Source organism: Apodemus sylvaticus, chromosome 22 (assembly GCF_947179515.1).
Source record: "Apodemus sylvaticus chromosome 22, mApoSyl1.1, whole genome shotgun sequence".
In the NCBI taxonomy this organism is placed as follows: domain Eukaryota; kingdom Metazoa; phylum Chordata; class Mammalia; order Rodentia; family Muridae; genus Apodemus; species Apodemus sylvaticus.
The window spans coordinates 19,378,808-19,390,893 of NC_067493.1; positions in this window are offsets into that span (position 1 = coordinate 19,378,808).

Here is a 12,086-nt window from a genome sequence, read left to right on the forward strand (position 1 = left end):
CGGCATATTGATAAACAAGGATGTGTTCGTCGGTAGTATTTCAGTGTTTGTATGCCCACCACATGTATGCTTATTTTGTGTGTTTGTGTGTATAAATGTGTGTATGTGCATGTGTACATGCATCAAGTCATTCCTCAGGACGTCATATTTCTTGTTTTTAATCTTGACATTATAGTATATTTATTTATATGGTTGTGCACGTATGGACAAGATACAGGAGTCTCCTGCAGCCTGGACTGTTTGAAAATTTCCTCTGTGTCTTAGAATAACTTTGAACTCCTAATTCTTCTGCCTCTGCTTCTTGAGTTTTGGATGACATATGCAGCTACCATTTCCGGTTTATGCAGTGCTAGGGAGAGAATTCAATTCTCTGAGCATGCTCGGCAAGGACTCTGTCTGCTGGGCCCATTCCTAGCCATGGAAGGCAGCCTTCACATTGCCTTTTTCCCCTTTGTAGATTATTTCTGCATCCATGGATCCGACACGCTGTCCTGAACATGTGCAGATTATAATCCTTGGTTTCTACTTCTTTCTAAACACAGTTGAACATTTATTTGCATCCCATTAAGAAATCACCTAGAAGCCGAGCAGTAGTGGCTCAAGCCTGTAATCCCAGCACTCTGGGAGGCAGAGGCAGGCGGATTTCTGAGTTTGAGGCCAGCCTGGTCTACAGAGTGAGTTCCAGAACAGCCAGAACTACAAAGAGAAACCCTGTCTTGAAAAAAAAACAAACCAAACCAAATCAAACAACAAACAAACAACAAACAAAAAAACCCAAAAAGAAATCACCTAGAAGCCAGGCTTTAATTAAATCACCTCTAATCCCAGCACTTGGGAGGCAGAGGCAGGCAGATCTTTGTGAGTTCCAGGACAGCCAGGACTACACTGCCTCAAACAAACAAACAATCAAACCAAATCAAAAGATACAGTTTGTAGTCTACAGGAGATAGGCTTGAAATCTCTCTCTCTCTCTCTCTCTCTCTCTCTCTCTCTCTCTCTCTCTCTCATTCTGCCTCTCTCTCTCTGTGTATGTCTCTCTCCTTCCCCTCTTTTTCTCTGTCTAGCTTCTCTATGTAGACCTGATTGTCCTGAAATTCTCTATATAGATCGGGCTAGCCTGAAACTCACAGAGATCTACCTGCCTCTGCCCTCTGAGTGCTGGGATCAAAGGTATGGGCTTCTATACCCAATTCAGCATTCTTGAGGCTGAAGTAGAAGACGGGAGCTTGAGGCTAGCCTACGCTACAAAATAAGTTCCAGATCAGCCTGAGCATATAGCATTGACTCTGCTTCAAAAACTAACCTCAGGCTGAGGACGTGGCTCCGCTGGTAGAATGCTAGACTAGCGCGCAGAAAGCCATGAGTTTGATTCCAGTACCACATAAGTCAGGTGTGTGCTAGCCCACACCTGCTATCCCAGTACTCAGAAGTCAGAGGCAGGCAGACCTCTGAGAAGTGTTCAAGGTTAGTTTAGACTACTTGAGACCCATCTCAAAACACTCAAGCCAGGCTCGATGGGTGGATCAGTTCAACAGAGCACTCACTTGGCATGCAGAAGCCCTGCGTTTTCTTTCCAACACCCTATAAACCCACTGTGGTGGCACCTGTGATCCTAGCACTTGGGAAGGAGAGGTAGGGAGATCTGAGATTCCAAGGTCATTTTTGTTCCATTGTGAGTGGTATGCTTCTGGTGGTGACAGTGGTGCAGGCCTTTTATCCCAGCACTCTAGAGGCAGAGGCCATCAGTTCTCTCTTGAGGCCGGCCCGAATGAGTTCCAGGATAGCCAAAGGTTACACAGAGAAATCCAGTCTCAACAAAACAAAACAACAACAACAAAATGTGGTCATCCACTGTAGAGGTGTGTGTGAGATCTCACCTTAAAACAAACAATTAAGAAAACAAACAAAACCCGCCAACAACTAAAGTCTGCTGTTGGCTGGACTGGGGTGTGGAGCTGTGCTTGTCTCTACCAGGCAAGAGACCTTGGGTTCAGTTCCCTGCAAAAATTAGAGTAGTATTTATTTACAAACCAAGCTGTACCTGTTATGACAACACTTTAGGAGGTAGAGGCGGAAGGATCAGGAGTTACAGACATAACAAAAAGAACACAGTAATGATAAAACCAGGCACACGCAGGTCCTCTGCAGGCACAATATCATCGTTTTTGGTATATCTGTGCATATACACCTGTGTGTGCAGGTGAACATGTGTGTCTGTACCCCCGCATGTGTATTCATATTTTTTAATTTGCCAGTTGTGGTTTCACATGCCTTTAGTCCCAGGACTTGGAAGGCAGACACTGTGAGTTTGAGACCAACATGGTCTACAAAACGAGTTCCTGGACAGCCAAAGCTACATTAAAGAAACCCTGTCTTGGGCTGGAGAGATGGCTCAGTGGTTAAGAACACCGACTGCTCTTCCAAAGGTCCTGAGTTCAAATCCCAGCAACCACATGGTGGCTCACAAACACCTGTAATGAGATCTGACTCCCTCTTCTGGAGTGTCTGAAGACAGTTACAGTGTATTTACATATAATAATAAATCTTTAAAAAAGAAAGAAAAAAAGAAATCCTGTCTTGACCCCTCCCCCACCATCCCTCACTCCCCTCCCCCACCTCCTAACCCCCCCCCCAAAAAAAAAAGACTAGAAAAAAATTTTGCTGGGCAGGGTGACTGTACTGGCTGGTTTTGTGTGTCAACTTGAACCAGGCTGGAGTTATCACACAGAAAGGAGTTTCCGTTGGGGAAGTGCCTCCATGAGATCCAGCTGTGGGGCATTTTCTCAATTAGTGATCAAGGGGGGGAGGGCCCCTTGTGGGTGATGCCATCCCTGGGCTGGTGGTCTTGGGTTCTATAAGAGAGCAAACTGAGCAAGCCAGTAAGAAACATCCCTCCATGGCCTCTGCATCAGCTCCTGCTTCCTGACCTGCTTGAGTTCCAGTCCTGACTTCCTTTAGTGATGAATAATGATGTGGACGTGTAAGCTGAATAAACCCTTTCCTCCCCAATTTGCTTCTTGGTCATGATGTTTGTGCAGGAATAGAAACCCTGACTAAGACAGGGCCACATCACAACAAGAGGGCAGCAGAGGCAGGGGGATCTCTATACTACCTGGTCTACACAGTGAGTTCTAGGCCAGCAAAAACTACATTGTAAGACCCTGATTTAAAAATTAAAAAAGAATTTAAAAACTAATAAATAAATAATAAAGGCTGTGTGTTGGAGGCATGCCTTTAATCCCAGCACTCAGGAGATGATGGAACTCTGTGAGTTTGAGGGCGGCCTGATCTCCATAGTGAATACCAGGGCAGCCATGACTATATAGAAAAAAAAAGAGAGAGAGAGGTGCTGGAGAGATGGTTCAGTGGTTAAGATCACTGACTGCTCTTTTGAAGGTCCTGAGTTCAAATCCCACCAACCACATGGTGGCTCACAACCATGTAGTAATGAGATCTGACGCCCTCTTCTGGTGTGTCTGAAGACAGCTACAGTGTACTTACATATAATAATAAATAAATCGTTGGGAGAAAAAAAAAAGAAAGAAAGAACAGGATCTAGTTTCCTGTGTGTTAGACACTTCTGGTCACCTTAAGATCCCTTGAGGACCTGAAACTGAATCCACACAAAACGACTCTAGGCGTCCTCATCTCTGCACCGGGGAGCAGAGGCTTCCTAGTTGTGAAAGGCAGAGAGATTGGAACATTTTCAAGGCCCCTCCCTCCCACCGTCGCACTCCTGCCCTTGCGTGTGCATCCCTGGCAAGTTCTGCCAATTCTGTCTCCAAAACACGTTCTGAGTAGCTGCATTCTTCCGGGCCGTAAAACCGCGCCCTAAGGTCGGCCTCCTTCGGAACTTCTGTGGTCCACTGGGTACCAGTAGGAATGTCTTAGGAATGGCGGTTCCTCAGGCCAATTTGAAGCTCACCTTCAAATAGGAGCGCGCCTGGACCAGTTGTTCAGACTCAGCTCTGATACTTGCATAAATGCTTGGCTCCTCCCCACTCACCTCTGTCCCTGCCTCCTTGACCCTCGGGCCTGGTACCTGATGTGTCAGCTTTCTGTGGCTGAGCGCCAGCCCAGCCCCTCACTGACAGCTCCTAGGCTCTATCACCAAGGTCTTTCCCTGCACTCTTGAGGACTTTATGATTTCTACTTATTAGTAGAGTGTTTGCACTCCTTAGTACTGGTGTGTGTGTGTGCCGTCACATAGGTGTGGAGGTCAGAAGACAACCTGCAGACTTGCCCCCAATCCTCATGGCTTCTGTTTGATCCCCAGAACCCACACGGTGGAAGGAGATATTTTCTCCACGTGTCCTCTGAGATACACTATGATGGGGTCATAAAAAGAGAGAAATGGGTTTAGGGAATGTGGCATGGTGGTGTCGGGGGAGGGGCTATCTAGGCGGGCCCATGCCCAGGCACCTCTTCCCACTGAGGGACCAGACACACAGACATGGTATAGAATAGAGTTTATTCAGGGCAGAGAATGGGAGTTAGAGAGGGAGGGAGAGAGAGAGAGAGAGAGAGAGTAGATAAGTGGAGGAGTGGAGGAGTGGAGGCCAGCCATGACCACGTGGAGAGAGGGGGAGGGGAGGAGAGCCCAAGGGGCAGAGAGGTGAGATTGCGGTGTGAGAGAGAGGAGGGGCAAGCAGCCCCTTTTATAGTGGGCCAGGTCTATGGGGGGGCGGGGCATACCTCGCCGGCCTGGTAAGTGTGGGGTGGAGCTTAGACAGAATACCAACACTAAAAAATAAAAACGTAAATACATTTTAAAAATCAAGGAAGCATTATATTTAATCCTAATTTTAGCTCACCGTTATTAAGTCGAGTTCACTCATTGCTTTAATCAGATTTTCCAAAATGCCCCTTTTCTGTTTCAAAGCCCGTCTTAGATCCCATGTCACACTTACCTGGGTTTTATTGGGATTTTGTGGGTTTTTTGGGTGAAACCCAAGGCCACATGGCAGGCCAGTTCTCTGAGCCACACTCACAGGCCCCACGTCCCAGAGTTATCACATTTCCTCATGTTCTTTTTAACTGGGACAGTTTTTCAGACACTCCTTGTATCTGATTCTCTTGGCAGATTGGGAGAAGACTGGGCCGGATTGCAGAACTCCCCTGTCCGTCTGTCTGTCTGTCTGTCTGTCTGCCTTTCCTTCTCTCTCTTTCTTTTCCTCTTCTTCTTCCTCCTCCTCCTTCTCCACAGGATCTCATGACTCAAAAGCTAGCCTCGAGTTTACTGTGTAGCCGAGGATGACCTTGGGTTCCAGATACAGGAGCTCTAGTTAACCACATCTTTTTGGGGCTATTTCCGTCTCTCTCTCTCTCTCTCTCTCTCTCTCTCTCTCTCTCTCTCTCTCTCTCTGTGTGTGTGTGTGTGTGTCCTCTCACTTGTCTCTCTCTACCTCTCTCTCTTGAAACAGACTAACACTATATAATCCTGGCTAATCTCCAACTCACAGCAAGGCTCCGGCCTCAACCATCCCAGTGTTGAGATTACACTTTATACCGCCACACCTAGATTTTGTTTTTGTTTTACTCTTTGACAGACAGGTCTCGTTATACTGCCCAAGCTTGTCTGGAACGCTTGCCTCAAGTGATCCGCTGCCTCAGCTCCCTTTCCATGCCTGGCAGACAGACGCACTGGCTTGTGTTTTATGGGTTAGAGAAAGACTGTCCTGGAGACAGCAGGAGATTTATCAGACGTAGGAAATGCAAGAGCTCCTTTTTTTTGTTGTTTTGTTTTTTTGGTGAAAGTGAGATGACTTGAAACAGAGTTTCCTTGTGAAGCCATGGTCTCCCTGCAGCTCTCTCTGTGTACCAGGCTAGCCTTGAACACAGAGAGCTACCTGTACCAGGCTAGCCTCGAACACAGAGAGCTACCTGAGTCTGTCAGTCCTGGGTCTGGCGTAGGAGCTTTTTTTAAATTCCTCATCCCGAGTGGAATGTTCACCTTGCACCTGATTCCTCCCCCAGGGGCTATGTCCTTACAGGTCCCTCTGGAATGTTCTTTGTGAAGATTTCTTCTACCATCATTTTAGCACATACTCTACACCCGTTCCTCCAGGAAACCTCCTCCTGACAACGTCCCAGCAGAGATAACCTGTACCAGGCAGGATGGATTTATTCTCACAGAGGACCTGAGCTGGAGTCCCGCGGACATCTGCATGTATGTGCATACACGTGGTTAAAAATAAAGATAGCTGGGGCTAGAGAGATGGCTCAGTGGTTAAGAGCACTGGCTGTCCTTTCAAAGGACCCAGGTTCAATTCCCAGCAGCCACATGGCAGCTCAAACTGTCTGTCACTCCAATTCCAGGGGATCTGACAGCCTCACACCGCTGCACATTAAATAAATTATTAAAAAACTGAAGGAAGCTGGGCGGTGGTAGAGCACGCCTGCAATCCCAGCACTTTGGGAGGCAGAGGCAGGCAGATTTCTGAGTTCAAGGCCAGCCTGGTCTACAGAGTGAGTTCCAGGACAGCCAGGGCTATACAGAGAAACCCTGTCTCGAAAAAACCAAATCCAAAAAAAAAAAAAAAAAAATTAAAGGAAACCAAAAGAGCATTTAAAGCATTTATTTATTTATTTATTTACTTACTTATTTATTGTGTATTTATTTATTTATTTATTTACTTACTTACTTATTTATTTATTGTGTATGGGTGTATTTGTGTTAGCACACCTGTGCTGTAACGTGTGTGTAGAAATTGGAAGATAACTTTTTTTTTTTTTTTTTTTTTTTTTTGGTTTTTTTGGATTTGGTTTTTTGGAGACAGGGTTTCTCTGTGTAGCCCTGGCTGTCCTGGAACTCACTCTGTAGACCAGGCTGGCCTCGAACTCAGAAATCCGCCTGCCTCTGCCTCCCAGAGTGCTGGGATTACAGGTGGGAAGATAACTTTACAAAGTGGGTTCAATTTCAGATTTGGTGACAAGTCCCTTTAGGCACTGAGCCGCCTTAGCAGCTCCATTTTTAGCTTACTTTTACTTTCCTTTTGAGACAGGGTCTCCCCAAGCAGCTCTGGCTGGCCCGGAATGCTCTGTGTTGGCCAGGCTAGCCAGGATCTCATAGAAATCCATCTGCTTCCTGAGCCTGAGTGCTGGGATTAGAGCTGTGCACAACCACCTGCCCCAGGATTGGGTTTTAGGGCAGGGTTTCAAGGAGCCCAGACCATCTACAAATTTGTTATGTAGCCAAAGGTGGACTCGAACCTATAATCCCTTAGCCTCTGACTCTCAAGAGCTGGGGTGACAGGTGTGTCCCACCATGTCCAGTTTATGTGGTACTGGGGATAAAACCCAGGGCTTCCTGCACGCTAGGTGAGCAGTCAACCCCCCAAGCTACATACGCTCCCAGCCCAGAGACCCTCCATCTCAAGGGGGAAAATCATTCTATTAGTCTCTTTGGAGAATTAAATTATTATGCCAAGATTTTGGAGGAGGATTAAATAAGAAAAAAAAATGCACTCTCATGGGCAAAAATCATGCAGATGAATTGTGTGGGAATTCACTGGCTCCCTTGAAACCTAGCCCTGAACACCCGTGACCTATAAACCTTCTAAGTCATCCCCGCCCGAAGCTTAATAGTCAGGGCCTTTCTGTCTCAGGAGGCAGGAGGCCTGTGAGGGAAGAGGATCCAGGTGAGGGAGGAGGAAGAATTTCCTGGGAGCTGGAGGGAGGTTGTGGGTTGGGGGGCTGCCTGCACACACAGAGGATCCAGTGTGTCTGAGGCCGCCCTGGCTGCAGGAACAGGCCCTGAGGGGCAGGTGGACCTCCATTCCAGCCTGCCAGGCCAGCGTGTGGGTGGGGCCATGCAGCCCAGCCAGGCTGACAGGTCTGCCAGGTGTGGGGGCTGGGCTCCAAGAGAGCCCTGAGGGCCCTGGGGCCAGGGCACTAAGCCTGCAGTCTATTTGGATCCTTTCGGAGGCCCCATGACCTTCCAGCCCAGTAAGGGTGAGATCCTGCATCTGTCTCCTGGGAAAACAAGTGCCTACGCGTCTGCCTGGTGTCTCCAGAGTGTTTGCAGCAGGCTGCAGGTGCTGGGGCTCATCCGGGATTGTCCTTAGGGTCCACAGGGGTCATGAGAACCTTCTCAGGAAAAGCAAACAGGTGGGTAAGGCAGGCTAGACAGGGCGGTAAAGGGAACAACCCTCCCTGCCAGGGGGTCACTTCTGGTATTCCTAACACAGACAAATACAGCAGATAAGGAAACTGAGGCTCGGTACAGACGTCCTGTGGTATGCATGCTTTCAGAGACTGGGCCGGGAGCCAAGGCAGGATTCACACTGCTGCAAAGGTGCACGAGGGCAGCAACAGACTGCACACACTGGCCCCTTTGTGTGCCCACAGCTGCTCCTGCATAGGCACATCCAAACAGGAGGACACATGCCCAGGTCCTCTCTCGTGGACACGCCCATCCCCCCCCCCCCCCCCCCCCGCCTCAGGCACATGTTCAGCCCTGGATCGTGAGACCTGTGCCTAAGAACATGTGTGTGCGATGTGGGCAGGACATTGAGATTTTAACATCGCTGGCCTTGGCGCCATCGTCTGTGGACTGGGAGCTTGAAGACTTCTATTTATTATTGTAATTATCTCAAGATCTAGGGGACTCCATTCCCCGTTCCAGCCTCCGTTGGCACCAGGACGAATGTGGTGTGTACACATACATGTATGTATACATATACATGCAGGTCAAACACTCATACACATATAAATAAAAATTGATAAGTTTTTAAAAAGCCTTTAAAATAAAGAAAATAGCAAAATATTTGCATTAAACAATTAAATGCAATTTTAAATGCAATATTCTCAGCCGGGCGGTGGTGGCGCACACCTGTAATCCCAGCATTCTGGGAGGCAGAGGCAGGCAGATTTCTGAGTTCGAGGCCAGTCTGATCTACAGAGTGAGTTCCAGGACAGCCAGGGCTATACAGAGAAACCTTCTCAGGAAAAGCAAACAGGTGGGTAAGATAGCTGGGGAGAAACTCTGTCTTGAAAAAACCAAATCCAAAAAAAACCAAAAAAAAAAAAAAAAGCAATATTCTCACCTACCTTTTATACTATATGTGTGGGTGTGCATAAACGTGTACTGAATGCACGTGGGTGTGTGGCTGTTCCAGTCTGAGTAGCCAAAAGATGTCTGATGGCTTCCCCTACCCCTCTTTGCCTAATTCCTTTAAGATGTGGTCTTTCACTAAATGGGAAATTCACCATTTAGTTCAGCTAGGCTGGCCAAGCAAGGAGCTCCCAGGATCTGCCTTTCTCTGACCTTTGATGCACACAGAGCCATACCTGTCAGAGCTTTGAACTCAGATCTTCTGCACGAACAGTGTTATTGTCCTTCTGAGCTCTCTCTCCAGCCACTACTGTATATATGCAGAGAGAGAGACAGAGACAGGGGGAGCCAGAGCCAGAGCCAGAGCCAGCGCCAGACACAACAGAGAGGGGCTCTGTCATAGAGTCCAGGTTGGCTCGCAGCAATGCTCTCATTCCACGGTCCTGAGTATGAGGATGTCAGCTTACGTGTACTTTCTCTTTTTAATGAAGCAGAGTTGGGCTTTAATGAGGATTTTTAAACATAGACTTAAGCAGGAGGCTTAAGAGAAAGAGAGGAGCTCAGGAGAAAATAAGACTCATAAGACTCACCCGAGAGCATGGGAGTGGCCTTCTTCAAGAGCTGCAGAAAGTAAGACACACCAAGCACCAAAAGGAAAGTTCCTCTGGACTCTGTTCAGATGGGGTAGCTCAAGCTGGCTTTAAACTTCCGATTCTTCTGTCCCTGCCACCTAAGTACTGGGATTAAAAGTGTGTACTACCATGAATGGTTTATTTTGGTGCTGAGGATAGAACCCTGGACATTGTACACTGTAGGAGAGAATTTAGTCAATGGAACTATAGCTCTATCCTTCTTACATACATTCAACCATCTCTACATGGTATGATTAATACCCATAGTATATATAGTATATATGCTACGCATAATGTGTGTGTGTGTGTGTGTGTGTGTGTGTGTGGTGGCTGGCTGGTAACCCATAGGGATATACCTGCCTCTTTTATTTCCCCCTTTTTTCCCCTGATTTTCTTTTGAGTGCTGGGCTTACCCCATTTTATTCAGTTCTGTCATTATGTAGTATTGATTGGAGGTTATATTTTTTATGTTTATATTTATTGTTAAGACTCAAATTTCAGAGCTAATGAAATGGCTCAGAACTTAGAGATTACTGCTCTAGCACAGGACTGGAGTTTAGTTCCTGGCCTTCACTACAGGAGGCTGACAACTACTGGAAATTCCAGCACCAGAGAATGTGATAACCTCTTCTGGCCTTTGTGTGCATATGCACACACATTCAAACTCAGCTCACATTCGCTTATTTGTATTGTTTGGTTTGTTTTATGATAGAAGCCTCTCTGTGTAGCCTAGTCTGGCTTTGAAGCCATAATATTTCTGCCTCTGCCTCCCCTGTATTGGGTGGGCCACCATATTTTGCTCCAGTGTTTATATTACCTGCACATCTGCATTATACCAGCTACATTTCAAGCATTCAATAACCACACGAGGGCTAATCCCAACACTACCAGACAGGACATTTCTATAACACAGCTAATGTTTATTCATTCCATGACCTTCTGTGTGTTTAATCCTACAACACACTTTGTTGTTGTCCTGGCAAATAAGGTCTTTCTTGTCTCCTGTATGACTGACCTACATCCCGAACCCCCAAGACATTTACTCTAACTCCATTGTACAGATAAAAAAAAAAAAAAAAACCAAGCCACATCTCAGAGAGCTAAGGGAACTTACCCCAAATCACACAGGCAGTCAATGGTGGAGCCCAAAGGAAACCAGTTTCCCTCACATGCCTCTCTCCTAGTTGCAAGGCCTAAGGAATGGCATTTGGTATTTCTTACACAGAAGCCTTTTTTATCCCCAGGTTTGTCTCCTCTGAGCCCAGCAGTCTGCATCCCTCACACCTTGCCTTGGGGGACACCAGGACACCCCTTCTGAGCCTGTCTGATCTCCCTGGTGCTCAGACACCTTCTCTGGCTCCCCAAGGCCCTGGATCTTTCTCTAAGAGGCCCTCCTCCCAGAGTATCCTCTGCACCCTCTTGCTTTGACCTCCAGGCAACAGGCAAGGGAGCTTCCTGCTCTCCTCTAAGAAGCTTTGCATCCACAGGCTCCTCCCCTTGGTGGCCTTCAAGACTGCTTCTCAGGGGAACCCTTTCCCTTCCCCCCAACTCTGGAAGGTCTTGGGAATTTTCTGCTACAGACCCAGCTGCTTGGACCGCCCCGGGTCTTGTCACACAGAGGTGACAAGGAGAGAGAACTGATGTTTTCATGGCTGCTCTCTGACCTCCATCCACATGTTGTGGCACATGCCCATGGGCAATGATAAAAAATCAAAAATAAAAAGCTCAGGAAGCCAGTCTTTCTAATCTAATCACTGCAGCATGTAAGGGGCTGCTACAGAGGTTCCAACTCCCAAATCCTTCCTTTCTCTTGCAAATCCCTGGGGTGTGCAGGTGTCAGAGGCAGCTGGCCACACAGGGAAGAGTGCAGTAAGAGACTCTAATAGAAGCCTGGAGGTGGTGGTGCATGCCTGTAATCCCAGCACTCTGGGAGGCAGAGGCAGGCGGATTTCTGAGTTTGAGGCCAGCCTGGTCTACAGAGTGAGTTCCAGGTCAGCCAGGGCTATACAGAGAAACCCTGTCTCGAAAAAACCAAATCCCCCCCCCCCAAAAAAAGAGAGAGAGACACTAATAGAAAGTGGGAAAAACAGGACTGAGAAAGTGGGAAAGACAGGACTGGGCAGAAGCAACTGATGGACAGCTGTCACAGGAGACCCACACCCAGAACAGGTTGGTCTGGGAAGGCAATGGAGTCGGGGAGGGGCTGCACCCAGTTAGTGCCAAGATGAGTCCAAGATCAGTAGGAAGGCAGGGCATCTCTCTCTCTCTCTCTCTCTCTCTCTCTCTCTCTCTCTCACACACACACACACACACACACACTTGTCCCTGTCTTCTCTCCCTCTGTCTCTCTCAGTGTCTCACTGTCTCTATCTCTCTGTGCCTACTGTCTCTGTCTTTTT